General features: G+C 41.8%; 1 protein-coding gene across 2 annotated transcripts in view; it reads left to right on the top strand.

Annotated features, from left to right (window-relative positions):
- The first annotated feature begins 561 nt into the window (after positions 1-561).
- The window catches only part of APBA2 (amyloid beta precursor protein binding family A member 2), an 86,936-nt gene continuing 75,844 nt past the window's right edge, over positions 562-11,653 (top strand). For both annotated transcript variants that reach the window (XM_057371885.1, XM_057371883.1), the window contains exon 1: positions 562-639. The gene's annotated coding sequence lies outside the window, so the exon portion shown is untranslated. The remainder of the gene's footprint in view (positions 640-11,653) is intronic.

Raw genomic sequence — 11,653 nt, 5'->3', positions numbered from 1 at the left:
CCACTGAATCACAGTGCCCGTGTATGGGTACCCCACTGAATCACAGTGCCCGTGTATGGGCACCACCACTGAATCACAGTGCCCATGTATGGGTACACGACTGAATCACAGAACTGTTCGGGCTAGTGGGCAGGGTCACCCGCAGCAGCTGACGCGGGAACGCGTCCAGGTGGGTTTGGAATGTCTTCAGAGAGGGACACACGAGTCCCTCCCTGAGGAGCTCTTCCAGTGCTCCGGCACCCTCAATGTGAAGTTGTCCCTCATGCTGAGGTGAAACTTGTGTTTCAGGTTACGGCCATTGCTCCTGGTCCTGTCGCTGGTCACACAGAGGATCCTGGCACACACAGAGCTGGCCCGGAGCCGGGCTGTGTCTCGGTGCAGGGCGGACAGGTCAGCCCGTCCCGCCCGTCCCGCCGGTGCCGCCGATCCCCCGCGCTGTGCGGAGCCCGGGCCGCCCCCCGCGCTGTGCGGGGCCGTGAGGCGGCGCGCGCGCTATGCGCCATGCAGGTTCCCGGGCGCTGGCGCAGGCAGGTTCCCGGGCGGGCCCGCCGCGGTGTGCGGCGCTCGGCAGCCACACAAAAGAGCGGCTGCGGCTGAGGCTGCCCCGCTGCCCGGCACCGACCCCGCCGCTGCACCGCGGTAAGGACCGGGRGCGCAGGGCGGGGGACGGACCGACMGACCCGGATCGTCGCGGGCACCGGCGGCTCCGTCGGGGGTGGGGCGGCAGCATCCCCGCGGCTCCCCTCAGGGCAGCGGTGAGCCCCCGGGCGCGCCCCTGCTCCTCGCCCGCACGGACGGTGCTCCCCTCGAATCGGGGCTGGGAGCTGYCCTTCCCGCGAACGGCTTCTCCCGCCTCATTCCATCCTCATCTTCATCTTCATCCTTATCTCCATCTCCATCCCCACCCCCTGGCAACCGAGCTGCCCGCAAACGGATGGGGAGCCGGGCTGAGGGGAGCCCCTGCGGCATGGCGGAGCGGCCGTCGCGGTCAGCGGCGCGGGGCTCCGGCACCGGGCACGGCCGCATGTCCCCGCTGTGCTCGGGGAGGCGCCGCCACCGCCCCCCGCCAGGCGAGCGAGAGCCGGCGGCGATCCCCTGGGGCCGGGCTGCGGCTCCGCTCGGCTCCCCCGGGACGGTGCGAGCTCCGCGCTCGGCCCGGCCGCCTCAGCCCCGCCGTGCCCGGACGGCGGCTCCGGGTAACCGGGGACCGGCCGTGCAGCATCGGCATCATGTCAGCGATTTGTGGGAGGGCGGGAGACTTAAGTCCGTTTGTCTTGATAAGAGTGAAAAGAAATGGGAGAGGAGCCCACCTGTAATGCAGCACTGCTCCGAGTTTGTATTYGGTTCTGATTTCGTGCCTCCACTATAGCAAAAGGATCAGAGCCTTTGATCCGCTCTTTTYCCGTTCCCTTCGTCGTGAGGTCTGGAGGGAAAAGGCTGCTCAATTAAGAATACCTGATTTTTGTTGGGATAAACAGCATGAGATATTATTGCATAGTCTGTTTGCCTCTTATTGAACAGTTTTTTTTCAATATATGTGAGTGGTGCCTTGTATTGCCATAACAAAAGGGATGGGGGTGGGGGAAAGGAAGGAAYACTGCATTTAGAGCTGCATCTTGGAAAGTCAAAGACTGCTTTATTTTGCCTCAACTGACAAATTGTGCTTTCGGATCTATGTACTTCGCATCCTCGTTTTGGTGGTTATTSCACGCTAATCGAGGACAAACAAGAAAAGAAATTTCAATAAAGACAATAGATCATACAAAGTGCATAATACAGATACAATGTGCATTGCAGTGATGTTTAAGGAAAGTCTGAAATTACTGTAACCAGCTTGAAAAATGCAAGTAGTGTTTTGGTTGTATTACCTGACCTAGGCCACCCTATAATCTCCCAGGAAGAGCTGGGAGATCCGTTTGCAGGAAAGGTATTTATCTATTATGCCTGTTATCCAGGAATCCCTCTTTACTTAATGAGTAGAACTGAAAAAGAGAAACAACTGCTGTCATATTTTTTGTGGTTCTGTGTTAGCTACAGTATTTCCCATATAACATAGCTYTAAAAGGGAGGAATTATAGCTTAAGTCTTAATTGCCACTTAAGTTAAAATATGGTATGTGCTGGTTAGGTCTTTGAAAAGCAAAAGATTGACATTTATGTTAAAGCCTAAGATGCAAATTTATCACTGTATCATCCCGGTTCTTCTCCATGTGGGACAGACAAGATGAAAGAGCTTTTCTTTCATATGTTGTTCTAGGAGTACTGARCTACTAAAGTTGAAGCCACTGTCCTTAGTCCACTTGGGGCTCATAGGGTTTCAWGCTGCAGAACTGTCCTTATAAACCTTGATTGTCAGACTTTCTGCATTCTCTGATAGTTTAGCTCTTATCTGCACTTGGAAATATCTAAAGCTGTTTTAAAAAATGCACCAGCAGCTGCATTATTGCTCTTTCTTGATCCTCTGATGGTAAAGTGTTCTTGCAAAGGCCATAAATGCTTGGCTCTTTTGGTCAAAGTATTACAATTCTAAGGATGAACCTCGAAAAGTATGTTATGTGCAGTTACTTGATTAATGCTTGTTCAGGTTGGGGACTGGACATGAATTTAAACAAGCTAGGTCTTTAAAAAGTGACCTTTGCTTAAGGCTGTGAACATGAAAAACCACTTCAAGAAGCATAATTTTACCATCTCTCCAGCTGTTCTCATAAGAATATTTGCTAAGAAATAATTTGTGAAAATACCATGGTTTAAACATCTTTCAGTTTATATTCCTGTGCTGAGGTAGAGAAATTAGCAAATGACCTGTTCCAAGCTACCAGCTCGCAGGGAGAAATATGGACGATGATGGCTTTGTTCAGAACAAAATCTTGGTTGTAGCCTTTGAACACATCAGGGATTAGGTGCTTTTGCAGACTTTTTATATCCATTGCATGTGTAATCCGTGTTTAAATAAACAAGGCAATGGTATGCTTTAAGCACTGCAATGTAGAGGCCGGGGAGCAGCCCTGCCAAAAGCCCAGAGGTCCTGGGGAGCAGCAAACTGGACATAAACCAGCCACATCTTCTGGCAGTAAGAACAGCCAGGAGCATCCTGGTCTGGATGAACAACAGGGCAGCCAAGAGGTCAAAAGGAGTGATTATTCCCCTCTTCTCAGCACCCAGTAGGTCACATTTATAACCCTATGWCCAGTTTTGGTCCCCCTAGTACAAGGAAGATATTTAAGAACTCTGGGKTTCTGCAGAGGCCACAGAAATGGTTGGGGCTGGAGGCCGAGCTCTGTGAGCAGAGGGTGAGGGAGTGGGGCTTGCTCAGCCTGCAGAAAGGGAGACTGTGGGGGGACCTAACAGTGGCCTTCCAGTCCTTATRAAGAGTTCCTCAGGGAACTGGAGCCAGACTCAACACACTGGTATGTGCCAAAGAATGAGAGACAAAAGGCATATGTTGAAACAAAGGTTCAGACTGGATGCAAGCAAAATATTTTGCCCACAAGGACAATTGTACATGGGTATTGTGTGGTCTATGTTCTTAAAGATTTTAAAGACCAGACTGGACCCTCAGCAAACTGATCAGGGCTCACTGTTGACCTTRGTTTGAAAAGAACGTTGGACAAGAGATCTCTGACATTCTTAACAGCCTGAACTGTTATGATCCTGTAAACACCTGTATGTTTGTGCCTATCTGTACATGATACAAGAAGCAGATGTTTGCAGAAGTCAGATTTTTTTAGAAAGATTTAGAGCCTCCATTCTAGGATTAATCCATTCATCTCAGCAAAGATGGAATACAGTATCAATATGATACATTGACCTTTATTGCCTGTGCAACAGTACATTACTGTTAATACARACTAATACTATGAGCCTCCCAAGGAAGAGATATTTGCTTGAAATAAGAAGAAGAGCATATTACTTGCAAGCAAGAGCTTTTTCTATGAGGTATATTTTGGCACAACTATGAGGAAATTAAAGCCTTGCAACATTTGTGCAAGCGATGTAATAGTAGTTGTTGGAGCTGGAAAAAATAAAACTGTTGTAACAGCTGGAGAAAATAAAGCACTGATGCAGTCACATGTACTTCACAAGTTCAGAGGAAGAACTGAAAGCAGAATCAGAATTCACTGGTTTTTAGACACTCAGAAAACTTGCAGTCGCTGAGTCAAATGATCATTATAAGTACTTGCAAATGCTTTTAGTCTGCTGGGAAGAGTATTACATGTAAGATTTTTTTTTTCCTGAGGACCCATGAGAGCTGCATGAAAAACAGCTCAAGAAAGCACCATGTGATTGGTGAAGTGTGTAGTTCTTTAGGCTTGTACTGTCTGCAGGAGCTGAAGATTCATCACTTAAGCTTTGTCATGGCATCCATGGGAAGAGGACTTTCATTCAAATTCTCAGTTTTATCTGAGCTTAAGTCTTATCTTGGCCAACAAGGTTATTTTTTGGAAGGAAGGCCATGCACAACTGGTAAAAACATTCGTGGATTGAACAGTTCCTGATGCTGGYAGGTAAATTCAGTCATTTGAGTACATGACATTCCTTTCCTTTTTTGTTACAGTACTTACTATCTTCATTCACAAGCTGCAGCAGAGGAGGGTGATTTGCACTTCAAGAGGCATAAGTTAGAGCTGAGCAAAGACTGGTATGGAAAATTCTGTGATTAATAGGTGCTTCCACGTAAGCCAAAGAGGAAGAACTAGAAGCCCTGTAGGTAGGGATGACAAGGAAAARGTATTAGTGTTCTCAGATAACAAGGTTGCATGAAATACTGCTGGAGATACATAGTCTGAAGTACACTCATGCATGAAGGGATTTCATTTTCTCTTGAAATAGAAGGAAAGTTGGTAAAAATGTATACAAAGTATGTCAGTTATAACCAATGTGAGGTTTACAGTCCAGATAAGGATTCTCAAATAGTACTTCTGCAATGCAGACATCCACTGATTCCAACCTAGGCTTCCAGTGGGAGCTGCACAAGGTGTTTCTTGGGATAGTCAGTTTGAATTATGAAGATGAAGTTTCCTTCAGAAAATAGTCCTCCTAGTTACAGGCTTAGTGATGAATATTCAGGCAGAAATMATTTGTTATGCTTTAATACTTAAAAGACAGATTGAATATTTCCATTCTATTAATTGAATGAAGGAGCTTTTGAACTTTGGTTTGTGTACGGATATTAGGAATACTTGTGAGCATGTCACCAAGTTGCATTATTTCCAGATTTCTGTCTACTTTTTGAGTGAGCCTCTTCACAGATGCACTTTTCACCTACAACCTTTGCATAAGTTCCTCTCSCCAAGTCAATCTATACAGTAACCCTGATCATTTCTGAAGAGTGAAATCCTTTTTATATCTAAAACATTGTCCAGGAGAGGCTTGACCTGGCAAGTTTTTCTTGTCTTTGTAATCTACCTTTCGTAGTATTAAGATTAGATTTAGTAGTATATTAAGATTAGATTTAGTAGTATTAAGTGTTCCTGGGATCTGATGTTTGAAGATTTAGTATAAGATTTATTTTAACTATTCATTTAATGAAGATTAAGTGTAAGGCAGTAAGATACAAAACTCTTTCACCTGAGTACAGAGGTTAGATTTAGCTAAGAATTCATAATGTGGTCATTTAGGCATGGCAAAAGCAGGCACATTTACTTCTCCCTATCTTCAATGTGAAGAAGCCCAAAAACAAGCAGCTCAGAACCCAGTGTAACAGTTCTGTAACAGTAACCATGAGTGGTGACACAGTTCTGGTGAGGGCRCAGGTCTGGATTTGACCACTGAGTCCAAAATACCAAGTGGTKTTATGTAACATGGGACCTTGTGGTGAGAAGCACAAGTTCCATAGGGACAGTACCAATCTGAACAATATTGTAAGAACCTCCCAGAAGGACTAGCTGTGTTTGGCATTCACTTTTGAGGTTCAGTGAAGTAGCTGTTCTATATATTAAGAWTAATAAAGAAAATAATATTCCCAGAATGCCATGCACATCTTTACTGCCTTCACCCACTATCCAGAAACAAAGGTGCTTGGGTGCACTTTCTGTCACCCAGTGTGCCCTTCAAGATCAGAAGATCAAAAGTGTTAGTTAACTTAGCATTTTCCTTCTCCAGCAAAATGGTATATATACCTGAGTGACTGGATTAGCTGAGAAGAATGAATATTGCACAGACTAGATTCTGTTCTAGAATGACATAGGATTTTACGTGTTTTTTTTTTTTCCCAATCACCAAGAGTGAAATGACACCAATAAATTAATTTTATTGTCAAGAATCACTGACACCAGCTACCACAAAAATTATTCCAGTGCAAGGGCAAGTGCACCCTTTTGGTTTAGTCAAATCTTAAAATAAGTCTCAAAACTCATACTCTGAAAGCTGAGAGATGTTTTTTCAACACGTCAGGGGGAGTGCATGGAGATGGAATTGCTTGTTTCTCATGCAGAAGCAAGATTGCATCAGAGCTTCTTTGCTCCTSAAATCCATACCAAATCACTCTCCTGGGAATGAAATCTTGTATTAAACACTTCTACTAAACTTATCTTTTTTTCTAGGTTTATTTTTTTTTCTTCTAATCTGCAGCTTTTGTGTTTGGTAAGGATTGCCATTGTCACTGGTACAGGTTTCACAGGGCTGCTATGCTGTCTTGAGTTTCAAAGACCACAACAGCTACTAATAGAGGAATAATCATGAAGGTAGTTACACAAAGAACAAAAATATTTCTGCTCTTATAAAATGATCCACTATAGGAAAGAAGCAGGCTTGCATGGTTCCAAATTCTTACTATGCAGCATAGCACATKGTTGCCATGCTACCAGATTGCTTGCCTTGATATTTAAATTTGCCCTTAGATTTGTATTTAAGAAGAATGAAGTGTTAACAGTATGATAAAATACAAAATAACCTCATAAGACATAAGCCTTGTCACCAATTTGTTAATGTTTCTTTGGCCTCTACAGATTTTTATTTTCTTTCCTAAATAAACCCCACCATCACAACAAAYCTCAGCTGGGAACAAACCAATGAAATATGAAAATATTGTACTCCTATTTAGGAGTACAATAAAGCTTTATATCAAAGGAGGAACATTAATTATTATTTCCATATTTYAAAAAACGTGCATTTTGCCTACCTCACTAAGTGCCTCTTGCCATCCTTTATGCTCTCTAATTTAACACTACAAAGGGAAATCAGAGTATGATGATATTTTCTTGTTATTGATGTATTTTGGAAGAGAAAGGAACATTATCTCTATATATGTGTGTGTGTAGATATATAAAAAATGTCCTCTAGGCACAAAATTTTGTGTTACTGGAAGACAACTCTTGATTAGAGATAAGTCAGCTTTAAAAAGAAACTTATCCCTGTGATATTCTTAGCCAGTCAATCAGTGTGGCTTTAATTATGTAGAAGTRTTTGACATGTTATGGCCCAGGAGATAAGAGCTGTTGCATACTAGATGAATGAAAGGGAAGGAATTCTTTTGGTGACTAAAAATTCCATGCTCAGTGCTGCATGAGAGACATAAAATGAGCACTACAAGGGAACACTTCCTTGTAAATAGTGATTTGCATTGTATTGCTGATTCTAGGATTATGAMGGTTGTTGGTGGCAGAATTCTTAATTTCTGGTTAATGACTATTTACTTTCTTGATGGAACAGCTGCCATGAAAATACCTGTATGGTATCAGGAACATACCTTTGAGTCAGTTGTGTTGGTGGGGTTATTTTTTTTTTTTGTTTGGGTTTTGGTTTGGTTGATTGGTTTTCTGTGGTTTTCTTTTTATTTTCAGTTGTCGGGGGAAGTCTCAGTTCTCCCTTAAGTAAAAGGTAACTGTTGTGATACTTGCTGTTTTCAGTACTTGGAAAGAGATCGCCTTAAGGTTTTTACCACRTCTATTCCACACCTATCTGAAGTGATAATAAATGATCTCTTGAGCATATGTTTAMTCTGGTATTTGTCCTCCATTTATTATTCAACTCATGTGCATTRTAACTGGACCCACCAACTAACAGATAATGATTTGGAGGAAAAATGTAGGGGAATTATTTATTCCCTACTTTGTGACACCTTTGTGACAGTATTCTCTCCTGTGCATATATCTATATTTGTTTCTAAAGTTTTTAATCACAATTCAGTAAAATACCTGTCTTKTTCTTGAACTAACATTGATTTAATGTTAGATTAGATCTGGTAACATTTTTTAGTGTTGGGAGTCTTWTGGTATTTCATGGTTTAGTTTAGGTTCCAGCTGTTGGTGTGTGAGAATCACAGCTTTAGCTTATACTCCAACAGGCTTCAGGAATGAACTATGAGTGTGTRCTTTAAACATCTGTGCACAATATGATACCTTGAATTCCGGAGCTCCTGTGATTGGCAGTGCTACAGCAGTTGTTGTAGAAACAAGTTCCTTAATATTAACCAGCTTCTGTTTAAATGAACTAAGCTTGAGCTACCATTGGTACTTAACAATGTCATCCAGAGTTTCTGAACCAGCTGTTTTATTAGTAAATAGTCAATGGTGTTATATACTTTCCTCTATGTAATGATATTCCTTTTTAAAGTAGTAATTARGGTAATATAGTAACCTACTGTAGTATGGGTAAATCCCACTGGAATGTTAGGAAACAGAAAAAAACATTTATTGCTGCTCTAAATTTCCCACCCTCCCCGTGCCTTGGCACAATGAATCTTGTTTGCTGACAGAATGAAATCCATATTGTCTTTAAGATGTTATCTCTGTCATCATCAGATAAATTTGTGACCAACAGGCTGCCAACTGAGGTTGACCCTCTGTGACTGGTTGACAACTTGCACCCTGTTGGTCACACTGACACACTGAGTGTCAGTCCCCCTGGGTGACTTTATGGCAGTCCTKGCTCCTCCAGCCTCGGAGGCTCAGCAGGATGGTTCCTGTGCCTGAGCTGCACACCAGGATCCTTGTCACAGGATCATCCTGAGGGACCCTCATGCTAAACACAAGCAATGGGGGAAATTCAAACAGAAATTCTTTAATGGTAAAGTTTGACGTTTACCATACAGATGGAACTTAACAACATAGTAGCATCCTGAAATGGAGGTGATGAAAAAAGAAGATAAAAATCTTCGTTGTAGCGGAGCCTATGAGCAAACCAAATGTCTGGGGTCCCTCGGTGGAAGGCATTCAGAAGACAGCAGTAGACTGTCGTTGCTCAAAAGACTGACCTGTCTAAATACACTTCACAGTTTGGTATTTTCTGTTTAAATTAATCTGACAGAGGAAAAGAATAGTGTAAAAACGTGGTACCAGGCCAGTGTAACCTCGTAGTATGGTAGCAAAAGATTGTAAAATTCTGGATGTAATCAATAGCATGCAGACCAAACATTTACTGAAAACCTGAATAATAGGTATGTCTATAATTGTCAGAGAATATAACTGTACCTAACTGGAAAATCTTAATTTGGTTCTGCTATTTAGTTGAATTTTGCTGTTAACCTTCTTGCTGGGTTAAACAATAAAGATAAAAATAATTACCTTTATAGATTAGCATATTTAATATTTTGCTTATGTAAATATGAATAGCATATGGATAAAAAGTTTTCTGCTCTGGAGATATAAAAGGATGGCTTTGCAGTTATTACATTATATTCAGTGTTGTTTTCTTTACCAGTACTGTGTCACTGGGGAGGGACTGGGGGTGTGTTTGATTTTTAAACAAACTCCTCAAAGTCTGCTTTATTCATTTGTCAGCTGTAGACTTAGTTATAGATTTTTAAGCTCTTTGTGKCAGGAATGTCCGCAGAATACTTAACATAATGAAATCTTGGTTAATGGACTTTTCCACAACCTACATAAATTAGGATTTATTTGCCCCCAGTTGAAAGTTGTTATTGCAGCAAATACAAAATAAAGAATTAAATGGAAAGGAAAATATAATGTGACTGCTCAGGRTTTGCATCTGGTAAAGGGGCTGATATCAGGAAGCACAGAAGTTGATTATACCCTTGCAATGCTAGGCTAAATACAATGGTACAAAGTTGGATCCTCAGGAAAGCCCTTTAGGTGCCTGACAGAATCCATTGGGAGAGCYCAGGAAAGGTGTACACAGTGTTTGGTAGTAGTTGTTTTACAGTGTGGGCAATTTCTGTTATTAAGGGATTGTGCTGTATCATTAAGAGCCTGGAAGYTGACCTCTGATTTGAACTGGGTGCAGCTCAAGCATCTTTCAAGGCTACAATTTTGCTACAAGCTGCAGCCTTCCCTGCAGTACTCCTGTCCCTGGGAATGTCCCACCAGCCCCAGCAGGACTGTGGCCGGCTATTGCTGCAACACAGGAACTTGTGGTTACCACTAGGAGACTGCCATGGAGTAGTTGTTCAGACCATAATAAAGCTCAGAGGTGAGCTTTAAAAAGGTGAAACAGAGTTGACCTAATGATAGAAAACTAGAAATKATTCCAGTTGTTAGAGGAATTAGTCTACATTTGACTTTCTCAATGAGCACAACCGTTATATAATTAGTAGACTCTAGGGATCATATTCTGCYAGCCATAATACTTTGTGTCATATATCTATATATTTATGCAGCTGTAGACAGGACATTGCTTTGAACCAGATATTTAAATTTATATACACCTATTGCCCTGAGCATCAGTTGAAGACAAACCAGTCTATTTATCAACAAATAATGAAATTACTAAATAAGTCAGCAAGACTCATACTGTCATTTACATTTTTGCCCTCAGTAGCTACATACTGCATCTTTAGTGATGAGAGATGCAGGGTTCTCAATTGGAAAATTCATAGATAACTACAAAATAGACAGACCCACAATGTACTAATGCAATGTCTCAGTGATTTTTTAACTGTTTTATCGTTAAAGGAAAAGTGCTAATTCTTGAAAGTGTTACCCAAGTGTATAGGTACATTTACTTAGAACCTAGGAAATGTATGCTTATTTMAATGCATTAATCAAAACTATACAACAAATGAAATAAAATGCTGAGGCAATACTTGTTTTCACACTAGCTTTTATATGTATATATTTCTAAAGATAAAACAATATTAGAGAATATTATTAATGTTTCCCTAGTCCTTTGATAGTCAATGTCAGGTATGGAGCATGAGGCTTCCTGTGTGTGGGTGTTTTCTATACTTCTGCCCAGCTCTAACCTTGGGGTATGGCAACCATTCACTGCAGGGTTGGTACCTTTTCTCCAAAAGATCTGTTACACAGAGCTTTTTTCTGTGTAATAATACCATTATATTGCATGCTGCAGTTAARCCAACTGCAGTCCAAACCTAATCTCTTGTTTAGGCCAACTGTAGATCTAATTAACCCTGCTGACACTGTATCTTATTCAATCACAGTGTACACTTCTTCTGTGAGAATGGCTAAAGCTGTATTAGTATTTTTTAGAATATTGTCTAACAGTGAGTTTTCAGTGTTCACCCTGTTCTGTATTGCACTGTTGCCTGCCTAGCCTGTCCACTACTGATAGGGAAAGTCTTATATACCTGCATGTGAAGAAAAAGAAAAAAAAAAATCAGCCCCAAGCAAAGGATAAACTCTCCAAATAGTTGGGATTTTGACAGGCCGCTAGAACTCTCGATGTTCCCATCTCTAGCAGAGCACAAGATGGTGGAGAAGATAAAGAAGAGATATAGCCAGCTGTCATCTCCTGTG

Source organism: Malurus melanocephalus, unplaced genomic scaffold (genome assembly GCF_030028575.1).
Source record: "Malurus melanocephalus ecotype Western Australia unplaced genomic scaffold, MMel_1.1 scaffold_160, whole genome shotgun sequence".
In the NCBI taxonomy this organism is placed as follows: domain Eukaryota; kingdom Metazoa; phylum Chordata; class Aves; order Passeriformes; family Maluridae; genus Malurus; species Malurus melanocephalus.
This window is presented reverse-complemented; position numbering and strand designations above follow the sequence as displayed.